The sequence below is a fragment of the Orcinus orca genome, chromosome 5 (assembly GCF_937001465.1).
Source record: "Orcinus orca chromosome 5, mOrcOrc1.1, whole genome shotgun sequence".
NCBI lineage: Eukaryota > Metazoa > Chordata > Mammalia > Artiodactyla > Delphinidae > Orcinus > Orcinus orca.
In genome coordinates, this window is record NC_064563.1 from 17379945 (window position 1) to 17397981 (window position 18037).

General features: G+C 37.4%; 1 pseudogene; it reads right to left on the minus strand.

The window, feature by feature from the left end:
- Positions 1–17615: 17615 nt before the first annotated feature.
- Positions 17616–17713, minus strand: LOC117198348 (uncharacterized; annotated as a pseudogene).
- Between the last annotated feature and the right edge of the window lie 324 nt (positions 17714–18037).

The window sequence follows — 18037 nt, forward strand, 5'->3', positions numbered from 1 at the left end:
TTCTTTTCTGAGTTATTTTTTGCTTAAGGCCTTCTTTCATGAAGGAACTAATATATAAGTGTCTAATACAATTCATGGTGAAATATATGATCATAATTTTCATCTGCTTTGTTGGTTTTTTTTTGGTAAATGCTTTTTTTTTGTTACCAAATTTTGCTGCCATATGCATCATCTCTATCTTAAAGTATCTTTGTGTCAATTTTTTGTTAGTTTCTTCTTAATTCACTCATCACTGAATAAATTGGGTTGTCATGATCTGTTCAAGTTACTGTAACAAAAATACAGTAAACTGGGTGGCTTGTAAACTATAGACATTTATTTCTGGAGGCTCGGAAGTCCAAGATCAAAGTGCTGGCAGATGAGGTCTCATGAGGACTACTTCAGAGACAGCTGTCTTTTTGCTATATCCTCACATGGCAGAAGGGATGAGGGAGCTCTGTGGAGTTTCTTTCAAATGAAGGTATTTGTTGCAATTATGAGAGCTCTGCCCTCATGACCTAAGGTCCCAAAGACCTCACCTCCTATTACCACCACTTTGGGGGGTAAGATTTTCTACATATGAATTTTGGAGGGACACATTCAGTCTGTAGCAGAGGTTCTTCCTGGATCTGCTGAGTATGTTTGGGGATGTAGAGAGGGGAATGCATAATGTTCCAGGTCAGGTGGTTATCAGAGCACAAAGGTTCTGTGGTGCACCATTGCCATGACCATGACTTTTGTTAACAACTGAACTTCAGAACTCAGTACTAGGGCAGGAAGTTATGTTACATTTTTCCAAGGGCATAAGTTTGCAAATTCATTTGTTAGTCTGTCCTCTGCTTTCTCAGTATGTCTTAAAGTATGGAAAAACATGTTTGGTCTCTGTGTGCTACACATAAAAGTGTGTGTGGGTGTAAATATGGTTATGTGTGTATGTGTGTGTGCACCCATGTACTTCAGCATGTAGTGGCAGGACAGAAAATGCAACTGTGCCAATTTGGTTGGTTAATCCTCTTTACCAATTAGAATGAAACATATAAATAACTGATTGAAATTTTAAAACCGCAGATGCAAAGGCAATATCAGACAACTCTTTATCCTCTGTCCTCCCCCATAGCTCATACGTCAGTGGTTGCAGCACTTAAGATGGGCACACTGAGCTTTGAAGTCTTCAAGTATAGAGTACTCACCAGAGAATAATCACAAGTGGCTGGAAGTGAATAAACAGAAGACAGAATAGCTTTATTTATTTCTGACTTAAGTGAAAATGACTATGTTTGATTTTAGGGCTAGTGGTTCCAACTAAATTTTTTCTCATTAGGTTTCACTAGGAAACCAAAATAAAGAAAAATCTTACTCAAAACAATAGCTTTTAAAATGTAATACAAATTTTTTGACTAATGCATAACACAGAGTCCAATTTTAGTCAGCTAACTTTACCTGAGATTATATTAATTGTTAAACATTGTATGAAGTGGCTTAGGATCACAAATATATAAGTATAGTGTCCTTTCTTCCTGACCTCATAATTTACTAAAGCCCACAAACTGTAATCTAAAAATAACTTGGTTGAAAGGTGAATATGGGTGAAGGAGAAATTAATCCTGACAAGGGCATCGGAGAAGACTAGTGTTGGGAAATGTGGGTAGGGAAGGTAGGCTTTGCAAAGCAGACTTCAAGGGGGAAAGATCTCAAGTGATCCTTGGGTTGGTGTCTACTGGGGGTCCTGTGAGCATATAGTATGCTCAAAGAACATGTCTTCAGGTGATGGCTTGTAGCATGGGGTACATCTTGATAAGCAGATCCAGAATTTTTGAACTTTAAATGATCATAAGGCTCATTAAGTTTATTTTGCAAATAAAGAAACTAAGTGCAAGAGAAATTAATGGATTCCCTGAATGTCTCAGAGTTATCAGAGACTGTGCTGGGACTGAAACCAAGAACTTCTGCTCAGTGTTTTTCCCAGTATACACACTCCCTCTAGAAGACAGTGGTCAGACTGGAGGAGGCTTTGAATGCCAGGGAAGGAATATCGAAAGGATCTGGGATGATTAGATCTATAATTAGAATATATTGGAGAGAAGAGGAGGTAGATAAAGGAATCAGTTAGGCAAAATCTGGGTTATCATAAGAAAAGTGTACCTCAATTCCATTTTGTGGTCTCACACTGCCCTGGGTAGATGACATATTTGCTAGAATGCTTTCTACCCTTCTGTTTTAAGGAACTGTATGGACGTGCAGGATAATAGAAGTATTTGTGGCTGTATTTGCTGTGTGGGGCCTTAGCATGAATAAGAGAATGAATACCTGCCCATCTAATATGAAGATATGGCTTTGCCCTCTTGAATTACCCTGACCATGTCATGTATATGGCTTCCATTCTTAGCTCATTTGTCCAGGAGGTCACTCCTCCCAAGGCCACCCTTTTGCAATGAAATAGTAATCTAAAACAAATGAGTATTTTATGCAGGCATAAAACCAACACGTATAATTTAATAATCAGACTGAAACTCATTGCTATGGATTTCATTCAATATCAGCATATAAGTACAACCTTTCATATTTTATCACTTTTTCCTCCTCCATCGACAGCTGAATATGTTTCAAGTTCATCTTTTGTACAAGCAATCAATTCTCAGAAAAACTAGCTGGCAAGCCTACAGCTTGAAGAAAATAAAAAGAGAAGAATATCAATAAGCTTCCTGCTGCTTTGTCTTTTATAAATGGTCAGATTTATGCTTTGTATGCCTGCTACCTATTTTCTGAAGCTAAACAGTTGGCTTCCAGGAGGGAATAAAGCCCATGAACCATCCACTTTAAAGATCTTGGCATTTACCTCGAGGACTAGTTAATTAGCTCTTTGGGTTTTCTCGTTTGAATCAAAGACAAATGAGAATCAAGAGGAAAACATACATTCAATGGCCTTATGTTTCTGATTTTATTATTGCTTCAGTCTTGCTTGGTGTGGTTGGCTTGAAGTCAAACAGCCAGAAAGCAGAATGCACAGTTGAGATGATAGAGTGACCATGAGAAGTATAATTACTTCATAATTGGGTTTTCACATTCACTGCTAATTACCATGCACCAGAACTGTTACAGTTCAAAAGCAGTAAAAATAATGTCCATAGTTAGGAGCTTTTCGATGAAATGCATATGTAATTTTCTAATGGTGGGAGCTCTGTGGTGATGCCAGCCACAATGAATTTAGCAATAATTACAATAACTTTGCATTACAGTCGAACAGTTACCTTTGGGAACTGATGAAAGCCCATAATCCACTTGATTTTTTGTTACAGTCATGCTCTCAGTAAAAGCTTTTAAAGAGTTACCAAGAAATATACTCTCACTGAACGATCAAAATTTTGAGGCTTCGGAGAGCATATAGTTTAGTCAACACCTAATCTGAAAGTAAGTAACATCTTTTTGAAGTTTTATGAGCCTGAAAATGTGACTACCACTTAAGTTACTGATTTCTTAGTAAATTAAATAAAGGAAAACAGAAGATACCATGACTGCATTATCTTCATCCGGACAGTTTAAGGCAGCAGGCCCCAGCCTTTTTGGCACCAGGGGCTAGTTTTGTGGAAGACAATTCTTCCACAGACCGCGGTGGGGGGGTGGCTTTGGGATGATTCAAGCACACTACATTCATTGTGCACTTTATTTCTATTATTATTACATTGTAATATATAATGTAATAATTATACAACTCACCATAATGAAGAATCATTGGGAACCCTGAGCTTGTTTTCCTGCAACTAGGTGGTCCCATCTGGGGGTGATGGGAGACAGTGACACCCGTAAGTGTGTTGCTTATGTCCAGTCTACTCCGTAAGATGCAGCTTGTCACTTGCTACTCACTGATAGGGTTTTGATATGAGTCTGCAAGCAGTCGATTTATTGTGGTCTCTGTGCAGTCAAACCTCTCTGCTAATGATACTGTGTATTTGCAGCCACTCCTCAGCACTAGCAACACCACCTCAGCTCCACCTCAGATCATCAGGCATTAGATTCTCATAAGGAGCACGCAACCTAGACCCCTCGCAGGTGCAGTTCCCAGTAGGGTTCGTGCTCCTATGAGAATCTAATGCCACCGCTGATCTGACAGGAGGCGGAGCTCAGGCAGTAATGCGAGCGATGGGGAGTGGCTGTAAATACAGAAGAAGCTTTGCTTGCTCGCCTGCTGTTCACCTCCTGCTGTGCAGCCTGGTTCCTAACAGGCTACGGACTGGTACCAGTCCATGGCCCAGGGGTTGGGGACCCCTGGTTTAAGGCATTCAGTATGTAAATCAGATAGCTCCATAGCAGCTGCTTGCTACAGTGGATCACTCATTGAGAAAAGACAGGGAAATATGCATAATCATACATAGAGAGGGTTCAGTACCATCTTTAGCAAGTCAAATACACCTTTCACAATTATTCCTATTTACTAAGAAATCATATACTACTTACTCTAAGAAGGTAGATTCTGAGCAGGAAGAATAATGAAAGTCACATGATTGTTTCTCTTTAATTCTCTATTACGTTCCCCATTTGCAGAAAATCTCTGTCACCTTGATTAAATAGTTGAATTTTCCAAGTCTGCATCTCTCTTTATGCAGAGCAGGAGAGTAATACTGTTTATGTGCAGGAGTAGAGCCAGGAGAGAGTGGACAGTGCCGAAGATGGCTGCTATGATTGCACTAGAACCTCAGTTAAAGGTTCCAGTCCTGGGACCCAATAATACAGAAGCAAGTTGTCTCTTGCCACTCTTGATTTCAACTTTATGATTCATAATTTAGTTTTACCATGGGTTAGGTGGAGAGCTTTAACTTTCTAATCAACCTTTTCACCTAAGCCAAGAAGTTTGATGTTTGCAATTGTTTTGAACATAAAAATAATTACTTCGCCATGCAGGAATTGGCAAACTACATCAAGTCCAACTTTAGCTGGACTAAATCTGTTTTACATTTTTAAAGGATTGCAAACAAAGCAAACAAAGAATATGCCACCAAGACTATGTAGGCTTGTAAACCCTAAAATGTTTACTATCTGACTCTTTACAAAGTTTGTCTACCCCTGCTCTATGGGCTTATACAGCTTTCTAGTATCCTTGAATAAGAAGTACTGAATAATGTATTTTTATTCTTTATTATTTCAAGTCTCTATTGTAAATTACTTTCCTGTCCTCCAGCCTTTCAGCATTTGCAACCAGGGTTATATCCACTCATGCTTCAAGGATGCTATGTTTGTTAAAGTATAAAGGCAGCTCATTGTACATCAACTATTGTAAGATTTAAGACACTCATCATACTGTCTCTTGTAGTTTGGAGCTATGAGATTTGTTTGCATATCTCTTCTTTAGATGCTCAACGTGAGAGTCAGTTAATTACTGGAGCAACAGTTTGACCGAAAAAAAGTACATGGTGTTAGAGGGTCTGATTCGTACTCAAGCTTTCTGCTCAGATGTGTCACCTTGGCCAGTGTAGCCAAGTTCTCTCAGCTGTGGTTTACACACTAGCCATACAGTCTAGTAGCACCTTCCAGAATTGTGTGACTTAAATTAAGAATTCATAGTTAAAAGCATTTTGCTCAGTTTCTAATGCATGGACTCTCAACAATTATCAGTGGACTCTGAATCTGAGGTCAGGACAATGAATGTACATTCATGGATTTAACTCCAAGTTGGACCATAAAATAATAATACCTATAAAGTAATATACAGTAAGGAATTGATTCATTTTTTCCATTCAGGTTAATCTGTACCATTTTCCTTATACCCTTTGTATTGGCTGAATTTTTTAGAGATGACAAATTTTATGACTTAGACGTGGTTGTCTATATTCTGCACTAAGAGAATCTTTACCTCGAAAAGTTACTTATGTAAATGAGCCCAGTTATTAGGCACATTATTTTCAACTGAGAAACAAATTTATGAAGTGAATATTTAAGGGGACATATCAATGAATATTTGTGCAAATATATTGTTGATGTAGGGTTAATGAGTATCTCAGGAGGATCTATTTCTTCATATATATATTTCTCTCTCTCTCTCTCTATATATATATATATATTTTTTTTAACATGGCTTCATTTGGAAACATGCCCAGTAGCATGGTAGCTGTGATTGCTAGTGGCTTCCCAATATCTATTATCTCCCTTTCTTGTTAGTAACAGAATCCTTATTTTTAACCTTGGCACACTGGTACCCACTACACTTGTAGCTAGATATGATTACGGGACTAAGTTCTCATCAATGGGATGGTTGCAGAAAAGTTGAGTGCAGACTTCTAGGTAATGTCCTACAAGAGAATGGCTGTATCCTTCTTCTTTCTTTCCTCCATCTTGCTTCCTGGAGTGAAGATATAGATGGCTGGAGCTCTAGCAGGCATATTGGAACATAAGGATGAGGATCACACCAAAGAAAATGGAGTTCAGGGAACTACAAGGTCCCTGAGTTTCTGATGTTTTGAAAGTTTCTGCAAAACCTATACTATCTACCTCCAGACTTACTTTATGTGAGATGGAAGTTAACTTATATCTTCTTAGTTGCTATTGTTTTATTTTCTGCCATAGATAGTAGAATCCAATCGTATCTAATATAGATACCAACAGATTTTCTTCGTTCATGGTAAAAGGGAAACATCCATTTATTAAAAAGGGGGGAGCTTATTGATTCTATAGCAAGGATCATGAATATGTATTTAAATTTGCATCTTGAAATTGTCTTCAAACACATCAAACCTACCACTAAATAAATAATTGTAAGATATGTGTCTGAATATATATATAATATAATGGCAAGGAAATATATATATATATATATACATATATATGTGTGTGTATATATATATATATATATATAAAATCACTAGGATACAACCTTCTCTAAACCATTGTAACAAACAACTTGAAGTTCCAGTATTGCATCAGGTCTTGGGCAGAACTGATTAGCCAATCAGAGATCTTATGTCTGTGAAGCAAAAATAAACATCATAGGGGCTTCCCTGGTGGCGCAGTGGTTGAGAGTCTGCCTGCCGATGCAGGGGACACGGGTTCGTGCCCCGGTCCGGGAAGATCCCACATGCCACGGAGCAGCTGGGCCCGTGAGCCATGGCCGCTGAGCCTGCGCGTCCGGAGCCTGTGCTCCAAAACGGGAGAGGTCACGACAGTGAGAGGCCCGTGTACCGCAAAAAATAAAAAAAAATAAACATCATCTAGGTACATTTCTTTAGCACAAACCAAATTTATTATAGAAGGAGGAAATTCTGCCAAAAATATGTGGATTATATTCTTTTGAAAGAAAAATTATGTTTCCTGTTCTATTTATATCTTGTTCCTTCATTTTCAATAGCACTTGTCAGGTGGTACTAATTCATTAACTTCTATCAATGAATAAAACTGCTATTTAACAATCAGTGTATGTCTTCTACAAGTGATAAGGTGCAATTGTGCCTCTGCAAATAAAACACCTTCACTGACCATATTATAATTTTAAATATTTGTTAACTGTGAATTTTCACAAATTGACTAGGTGGAAAAATGTTAGACTTATATGTGAGATGAGAAAAAAATACACATGCATGTAGAAAAATGCCCAGCAATTTTTCATTTTTGAAAGTAATAATAGATTAAAAGTACAGATTACTTATAAACATATTAAAATAACTAACTGCCCTACAATTAACTAAAATTATAAGCATTAGTCTCAAAATAGTACGCAACTCTTCTTTAAATATCAGGAAACTGAAGGATAGAAGACTTAAAGTCACAGTAAGTAGATAATAGAGGTAGGATAAGAATCCGTATTTCTTTATTTCTAAACTGGTGCTCCCTTGGACATGCTGTAAGACATCTTAAAAATGATGAATTATGGATGGACACGCTGTTGTTGACTCTTCTGAGCAAGAGATTTAAAATTCAATTCTAGCTTGTATAAAAGTTTTGGAATTAATTGTAGACATCTGCCACTTTCTTTGCTCTGTCCTTTAGCAGAAGAGACTATCACTCACCTTCTGTCATTCGTGTTGCTATCACATTCTGTCTCCCACTGGGTTCCACTGCTCACTCATCAGAGCACATATATTACCTTCCTACTGCCCAGAGGTGGAAAATAATATGGAGTCAAATCAAACTCAAGGAAATAAGAACCCTGAAGTTTTAATGATATAGCTGGTTTTGGTATTTTAAATTCTCTGGTTCATTAATAAAAACCCTGCACTTGCTGCTACTATCCTAAAGCCGATAAATACTGGAAAAGTGCAAACGCTTTTCTGAAATATCAATATTATCTACTAAATAAATTATTTACTAAGTAACCAGTGATATTAAACCACAGAAAATGGAAAGAGAGAGAAGTTATTGGATAAAAATAAGTCACAGTGGAACTGTTCTGGCCAACTGGTTTGGGCCAAACTCAGAAAAAAGCACTAAGGAAGTAATTTTATAAAGAGGAATGATGATCTGGACAACTCCTGGTATTTGTTTCTACCAGTAAAACCTTCTAGAATAAAGTCACATGATAGATGGCGTCCAGTGGGAGATTGTAGCTACAAAGGGGGAGGGACAGAAGGCCAAGTTTTGGTTTTCTCTTTGCATCATCTTCCCATCCTCCTACAAAACTTTGTAATTGCATTCAGCCCTTTCTTTTCTTTTTCTTTCTTTTTTTTTTTTTTTTGTGGTACGCGGTCTTCTCACTGTTGTGGCCTCTCCCATTGTGGAGCACAGGCTCCGGACGCGCAGGCTCAGCGGCCATGGCTCAGGGGCCCAGCCGCTCCGCGGCACGTGGGATCTTCCCGGACCGGGGCACGAACCCGTGTCCCCTGCATCAGCAGGCGGACTCTTAACCGCTGCGCCACCAGGGAAGCCTTCAGCCCTTTCTTGACTCCATTTCATTGTCACTATTTCTGTGTCTCTAGGCAATATATTTTCTTTTCTCAATGAGAAATAAAACTGTATTTGCTGCTTTGTTTTCAGATGGCCAATGTTATTAACCATGTGTTTCTATATGATGAGTGCTTAAGGTGAAGAGATTGTGTAGGTTATTGATTAGTGGAAGAATGATAAAATGTGCTAATTGAGTGGTACTTGGAAAATCTGTCAGGATCTGCCTCCATGGAGTGGCATAAAAAAACCAAAAGCTGGTAAGAGTTCACAAGTAAACGGGAGTCGAGTACTAACAATTTGAAATATATGATGACAGTGGGTGGAAAAAAAACAAAAGGACTGATCCAAGAGGAAAAGTAATGTTACTGTTAATTATAAATCATGCACAGACACTTCACTCAGGAAAAACTGTACCATAGGACACTGCTACAATTGTTGTTATTAGAAGTGTGTCTTTGTGCATTCGTATCAGTCTTAGGAAGAGACAATAAGCTGATGGTGAGAGGGGAATAGGAGCCAAGTTTTGTGACAGAGTTCCAGAGAGGGAAATTTGTTAATGCCTTCTGGCAAGATAGAGAGGGTTCAGAATGCAAAATGTTTCTTAAAGGAGAAAGGGGAGAACTCAGAAAGGAAAAGTTGAATGACAACTTCACCTCCCTGGTCTTCAGAAATTACGTACAATTGCTGACCTCAGAGTACTAGAGGAAGCAAAACTCAGACCTACAGCCCGGAGAAGCAAGTATAAAGCTCAGAATGGTTAGGAGAATTACTGGCCAAAGAGTCTGGAGAGATGTGAGAATGAGAGTAACAGTATTGAGTGCAGGTCACATAGAGTAAAGCCTTGGCCCCAGCATTCAAACATTGCAGAGTTGTAGGGAGTTCCTGGATTTCTGTGTCATTCACATAATTAATACTTGTTGCATTTTTAGTCTACATTCCTCCAGTTTTGTTCTAACGGGTAGAAGTGGCAACTGCCCACTGTAACACCTCTTTGGAGATTGCTTGGGGTCTTCAAGTTCAGTGAAGCACTGGACTTTCCATCATATAACTCAGACTCTTGAGGAATATCAACACCATGGTTACTATCATCAAGTATGAATAAGTCATACTTTCCAAACTCAGGAGTATAAGAAATATAATATTCTTTCTTTTCTAAAGCTCCACTTAATTTTTTAACTTCAATTGCCTCTTTTGTCTGACTGGCAGGGGGAGAGAGGAACAAAACTCAGACTATAACCTTAATGTTGCAAGGTGTCCTTCACTCTCATTTATCTACAAATCTGTGATATTTGCAATGCTTAGGTGGCTGGGGTGCAGGGAGTCCATTCAGCCATTGGTTATCCATAGGTCCTTGGTTACTCTGCCCCAATCTTCTTGTTATTCACCCCATCCTTGGTTAACCTGCTCCATCATTGGTTAAATTAACTCATAAAGACCTTCACATACCTCAGTTCCCTGCCATTTCTGTGCCACTACTGGGGGCATAGGCATTTTGCCAAAGTTGCCTATGGTCCTACCTGTCCTAACACATACCCAGTCACTCCTCTCTCAAGTCAGGTTACTTTCTGTTGGCATTGAACCAAAGGACACCAGACATGTTTGGTCTGAAGAGCCATCCAACTCTTATATCTCACCCCTCCTTTTTCCCACTCCAACTCTACCATATTTTTTCAGATAACCACTAATCCTCTTAAAAGTTGTTCTAGAGTAGTAGACAGCATAATCTCCTGAATGGTTTTGGCTGTGCTACAGGTGCAAAGAAGACATAAGTTGGCAACCTGCTTGAAATGGAGGTGGGGGAGGGGAGGGGAAGTTAGGAAGAAGAACAACAAATTAACATCATGAAATATTATTTAGCTTCATGTTTATTTTTTAGATATCAGATAGTCCAATAAGAAGCATGATTTGTGTTTGCCTAAATCATTGTCATTACTCAAGCATCACTGGGCTGACAACCCAATGACTTACTTCCCTTTCAAATGCCAACGTTAAAGATACTTTAAAACACTTAAGTAGGTGGTTGTTACTGATCGCAGTAAGCATTCTGCTGTAGATTGAAACATATCATGAGATTCAAAAGAGAAGAAAGAAAAAACTTACTGCAGGATTCCTCCAGGATTTACTGTTTTCATGCAACGTGGAGGTCTCTGGTAATGATGAATTTATGATCCATATTACATATTTTAAAATAATCTGCAGCTCCCTGAATACATTTAATCTCAAACATATTTCCTTTCGGTTATATGACAGAAAAAAATTGCAGAATCTTTTTGTTGAGTTTACATCTTATGCTTCAGGATGTTTTGGCTGGGTGACTTGATATTTGAAGAATTTTTTCTGTGAAACAGCCTGTTGAATTTTAAAGTGAAAAAATGAATAAAGGATGCCATTCTCGCTCCCCTAGAATCCACCAAAATGGGATTTGATTAATTTTCTTTGTTAATTTTACCTATTTCCTGAACTTGTCTTTTTTAGTGAAAGCTCTACTCCAGTTAAGAGCTTCGTATCTATTGAGAATGTGAAATCTTACTCAGATATACAAAAAGATATGTTCAAGGATGTTTGCCAAAATTGTTTACAGTAATAAAGAGTTGAAAATAACTTAAATGTCATCTTGAAGAAGAGACAAATAAAATGTTATATGACAGTGATAGAATACAAGTTAACATAATTAGCAAAACCTATCTATCATGAATAAATTCCAAAAACATAAGTTTGAGTTATAAATTAAGCTAAGTGAGATGTAACATGATGCCATTTATGCAAATTACAAATACCATACTATTTATGGACATATACATGAGTGTGTATACATGTGTATATATGTATTTATAAATATACATTATGTATTATATATGTGTTATACACATGTACACATTTGTGAGATATATATCACACACATATATAGACACATTATATATGTATAATAGCTAATTATATATACACATATATGTGATATATATCACATAATAATACACAATGTATATTTTATATAAGCATATATACAGATATATACATTATATATGTATACATATATATATATGTAGAAGAACCCATAATAAAAGCATTTATCTGTGGAGAGAAAAGATCAAAATTTAAAGACTAGGAATGTGAGCCTAAGGGGAAATTAATAAAAATTAAATTAAATATGGGCAATGCATAGACTCCTTCAAGTCAGATGTCAAATTCAAATGTCACCTTTCTCAATGAGGCTTACTTTGTCCACTCCAACTCCTGATGCCCTTAATTTGCTTTCATTACTCTTTTCTCATATCATCTAATATGATGATCAATTAGAATCTTGGCAGAAAGCAAAATATCTCAGATGACAGAAACAAAATATCTCAAGAGACTAATGAAAGGACTGATTGAGGAATCGTGGTCAAGGTTAAGGGAACTGATAAGGAATAATGAGACACCTAGAGACCTGAAGAAGGAGCAGAGGGAAACAGTGGTTTATTGGAATCCAGAGAGAGTTAGAGCCTTGCAAGAGGAAGACACCCAAGAGGAGGTGTAGCTGGGCAGGGACACAGCTTTTGCCAGAAATGCAGCCCAAAGTAGGGAGGAAGTAGGGAACAAGTAACCTGACATACACCTCACGTTGGCCCAACTCAACCAGAAGCCACCTGGCAAGGGAGCCTGGGTGCTGTTCATAGGGCAGAGAATGGATTTGGGGAGGAGTGGGGAAAACAGAATAACCAGGATATGTCATGTAAAAATATTTAATAAATAGAAAATAAATGAATAAATTTATAATAAAATGTGTTTATATTATACATTTTAAATTTATTATCTGTCTCTCCCTGCTAGAATATAAGTTCCAAGAGTCAAGGACCATTGTTTTATTCACTGAAGTGTTCCAAGTGCCTAGAGAGTACCAGGTATAAATAGGTCATCGATAAATAATTGTTAAATGAATGGTATGCCACTAATTAAGGATTATGTTTAATATACTTCTTGGAACCTGAGATAGAATAAGAAAAGATGATTAGTTTTGGATGAATTAGACATCAGAAAATAGTGATTTTTATAATTATGGGGAAATTTTTATGCATTGAATCAATTAATTTTTATATTTTATAGTTAGATGCAGCACAAATGGAGTTAATAAATTACCTTAAGATTCCAGACTAATGTATCTGTACGTAAATCTTAGAGATATGTGAAAGGCTGAGCTTCCTGCTTATCCAGATCCTGTCTTCTGCAGACAACCCTGTGTAAAGAATAGGCATTGGAGCAAGTCCTTGTCAATGATTTCAGAGATCATAGTGACTAAATCCAAATGAAAGGTTATGCTGCAGGAAAACACTTCAGAATGATTCCTCCATATCTTGAGGTCAGCTAACAATATCCCATCAGTTCACTGGCCACCCCTCATTTCCCTTCCTTTTTTAGCTAGTCAGCGTTCATCTCTAGTAATCTTCCAAGTTCTTAGGACGTGTTAACGACCAAGAATTATTTTAGAGGATTGCCTCTTATGAAAAATGTTCCTGACATGAATTCCCATCCCAAGGGCAGATGATGTCCAAACCCCTTATAATACGTCCTTGATGTTTACTGTTCTAAACACTCAGAGAATCAGATTATGCTACTGGAAGAATCAGATTATGCTACTGGAAGCATGGCTTTACGTACTTAATATTACAATGAAGTATTTTGCCTAGCACCTTAATAAACTAAACTGCATGAGGCCTTAATGAGGTGAAGTGTGTCCAGTGACTTTCAACTCTGGTCTTGAAAGCTTTTAAGTACTAAAGTAATTTGCATATTGTCTCATCCGCCCATATCTGAACAGTTTATTGAGTAACAGGATAATTTTAGATTGCCTGGAAAATATGTCAACTTAATCGTTAGGGAAAGGCGATGGGATTGCTGTCTGTGGTGGTTTTTTATAGACGGTCTTAGAATTCTTTGACAGTCCTCCCATTGAGAGATGGAGGCTCTATCTCTCCCTTTGGTCCTGTGTTCTGTGACTGTTTGACAAATAGAGGACAGCATAAGTGACACTGTGCCAGCTTCTGGCTCCAAAGACTTAGGAAACTGGTAGCTCCTACTACCTGAGTTCTGGGCTAGTAGTGGCTCTGCACACGCAGCCACCCTCCTCTGAGGAAGCCTACCAGTCACGTGGGAGAGGCCACGTGCACACATTCTAGCTGACAACCCTAGCTAAGGTCCTGGCCAACAGCCAGCATCAACCCCGAGACATGTGGGTGAATGAGACTTTGAATGATTCCAGCCCCCAGTCATTGAGTCATTCTAACCTTTCAGCCACCAGAGCTGGCAGTGCATGAGCTCTGACCAAATTGAAGACTCATGAGCAACATGAGTAATTGTTGTTTCTGTCCAACGAGTTTGGGGTAGTTTGTTCCACAGCAATAGATAATCAGAGCACTATTCCAGCTTCTCGATGGCTACAGAAATCTTACTCAGCATATCTCCCACTTGTGGATATCGGAATTTTAAGTTAGAAAAGTTTTGCTCTGTGTCCTTCAGTATACAAGCTGAAAGAAGCTGTAAATTTCAGGTTTGGTTAATCAAAGCATTTTGTGAATTAACATACTTAAGATAAAATGAGAGCAAAATTATCTAAAATGCTTTTCTGAACCATTGAGCTGGTCTAAAGAGAATCTAAGGAATTTTAAGGATCCATATTTTCAGCCATTCTAAAACCATCTTCCTCCTTTCTCAGAGAGAAACCTTTCATTCACTCAGCTCCCTCCATACCCACCTTGGCCTGCATAGACTGCCACTTTAATAACCATCTGGTTTTCTTCAAGTACCATCACCATATTTTCTTTCTTCACATCCCACCTCTAAAAAGTATGTTTATCTTATATCCATACAGTGCTGTCTGCTTTGTTCGTTCCCAGTCAGTACTCATTTCTGGCTTGATGCCAAAGTTGATTAGCTAAAATCATTTAATTTAGTAAAGATTGCTCATTATCAGGAAGACTAGGTTTTACTAGCATCTTGACATTAGAATCTCAAGTATTTATTTAGGTTAAGTATTTGCTGTCTGGCTTTTCTGTATTTACTTCTTTTCCTCTCTGTTTGTAGCTTTCCTGGACTTACAGAAACCAAGAAAATTAAAATAAGGGCCTAATTAATGAAAGCAGATCAAACCATCAAGGTGTATAACTTGTTATGACAAGTTCTAACCTCTTTTGCACACAAAATTCTAAAAAATGAAAGGGAACTAGCAAACATTTCAGTTTTCAGCTAAGTACTTACTGTCCTTGGAAGAAAAATTGAATATGTGAGTCTATACTGAATTATTTTCATTCTTTTTTTTTAACATCTTTATTGGAATATAATTGCCTTACAATGGTGTGTTAGTTTCTGCTTTATTACAAAGTGAATCAGTTATACATATACATATGTTCCTATATCTCTTCCTTCTTGTGTCTCCCTCCCTCCCACCCTCCCTATCCCACCCCTCTAGGTGGTCACAAACCACCTAGCTGATCTCCCTGTGCTATGCGGCTGCTTCCCACTAGCTATCTATTTTACGTTTGGTAGTGTATCTATGTCCATGCCACTCTCTCACTTTATCACAGCTTACCCTTCCCCCTCCCCATATCCTCAAGTTCATTCTCTAGTAGGTTTGTGTCTTTATTCCCATCATACCCCTAAGTTCTTCATGACCTTTTATTTATTTATTTATTTTCTTAGATTCCATATATATGTGTTAGCGTATGGTATTTGTTTTTCTTTTTCTGACTTACTTCACTCTGTATGAGACTCTAGGTCCATCCACCTCACTACAAATAACTCAATTTCATTTCTTTTTATGGCTAAGTAATATTCCATTGTATATATGTGCCACATCTTCTTTATCCATTCACCCGTTGATGGACACTTCGGTTGCTTCCATGTCCTGGCTATTGTAAATAGAGCTGCAATGAACATTTTGGTATATGACTCTTTGAATTATGGTTTTCTCAGGGTATATGCCCAGTAGTGGGATTGCTGGGTCATATGGTAGTATCTTGACATTTTAATTTTTATTTTATTTTTAAAATTTATTTATTGAAGTATAGTTTGATTTACGACGTTGTGTTAATTTCTGCTATACAGCAAAATGATTCAGTTATACATAGATATATTCTTTTCCATTATGGTTTATTACACAATACTGAATATAGTTCCCTGTGCTATACAGTAGGACCTTGTTGTTTATCCATTCTATATATGCTAGTTTGCATCTGCTAATCCCAGACTCCCAATTCATCCCTCCCCACCCTCCATTCCAGCAACCACAAGTCTGTTCTCTGTATCTGTGAGTCTGTTTCTGCTTCATAGATAAGTTCATTTGTGTCATATTTTAGATTCTGCATATAAGTGATATCATATGGTATTTGTATTTATCTGGTTTACTTCTCTTAGTATGATAATTTCTAGGTCCATCCATGTTGTTGCAAATGGCATTATTTCATTCTTTATTATGGCTGGATAGTATTCCTTTGTGTGTGTGTGTGTATGTATATATATACACCACATCATTGTCCATTTATCTGATGATGAACATTTAGGTTGTCTCCACATCTTCGGTATTGTGAATAGTGCTGCTATGAATATAGGGGGTGCATGTTTCATTTCAAATTATAGTTTTGTCCAGATATATGCTCAGGAGTGGGATTGCAGGATCATATAGTAACTCTATTTTTAGGTTTTTGAAGAACCTCCATGATGTTTTCCATAGTGGCTGCACCAATTTACATTCCCACCAACGGTGTAAGAGGGTTCCCTTCTCTCCAAACCGTCTCCAACATTTGTTATTTGTAGACTTTTATTTTTTTATTTTTTATTTTTTAATATCTTTATTAGAGTATAATTGCTTTACAATGGTGTGTCAGTTTCTGCTTTATAACAAAGTGAATCAGTTATACATATGTCCCCATATCTCTTGCCTCTTGTATCTCCCTCCCTCCCACCCTCCCTATCCCACCCCCCTAGGTGGTCACAAAGCACAGAGCTGATCTCCCTGTGCTATGCAGCTGCTTCCCACTAGCTATCTATTTTACATTTGGTAGTGTATATATCTCCATGCCACTCTCTCACTTTGTCCCAACTTACCCTTCCCCCTCCCCATATCTTCAAGTCCATTCTCTAGTAGGTCTGCATCTTTATTCCCATCTTGATCCTAGGTTTTTCTGATCATTTTCTTTTATTTTTTAATTATTTTATTTTTTTTTTGTAGACTTTTTAATGATGGCCATTCTGACTGGCGTGAGGTGGTACCTCATTGTAGTTTTGATTTGCATTTCTCTAATAATTAACAATGATGAGTATCTTTTCATGTGCCTATTGGCCATCTGTATATCTTCTTTGGAGAAATGTCTATTTAGGTCTTCTGCCCATTTTTTGATTGGGTTATTTTTTGTTGTTGTTATTGAGTTGTATGAGCTGTTTGTATATTTTGGAAATTAAGCCCTTATCAATCGCATCATTTGCAAATACTTTCTCCCAGTCCGTAAGTTGTCTTTTTGTTTTGTTTATGGTTTCCTTTGCTGTGCAAAAGCTTATAAGTTTGATTAGGTCCCATTTGTTTATTTTTGCTTTTATTTCTATTGCCTTGGGAGACTAACCTAAGAAAACATTGGTACGATTTATGTCCAAGAATGTTTTGCCTGTGTTCTCTTCTAGGAGTTTTATGGTGTCATGTCTTAAATTTGTCTTTAAGCCGTTTTGAGTTTATTTTTGTGCATGGTGTGAGGGTTTGTTCTAACTTCATTGATTTACGTGTGGCTGTTCCAACTTTCCCAACACCAAAAAATATGGAATGCTTCACAAATTTGTGTGTCGTCCTCGCGCAGGGGCCATTCTTCTCTGTATCGTTCCAATTTTAGTGTATGTGCTGCGAAAGCAAGCATGGCATTTATATGTTTAGATGTTTGTAACGGGTTACTTAATTTAAAAACATATCAATTTAAGTCAATTATATAAATAATTTGCATGCTATATTCTTTTCTAAAATTTTGTTTACTCCTTTTTAAAAAATCCAAAAACATATTTTAGAAAGTCCAAACAATAAAAAAGCATGATTTTAACAGAAAAAGTTCTTCTGATCCACTAATTCCCACCTACCCCATGGAATACTTTCCAGTTTGTTATTCTTATTCCTACCTGGTGCCCAGGAAAACACCTGCCGAATTTGGTCTTCACTGTGGGAAAATTCATGAATCATTTTTAC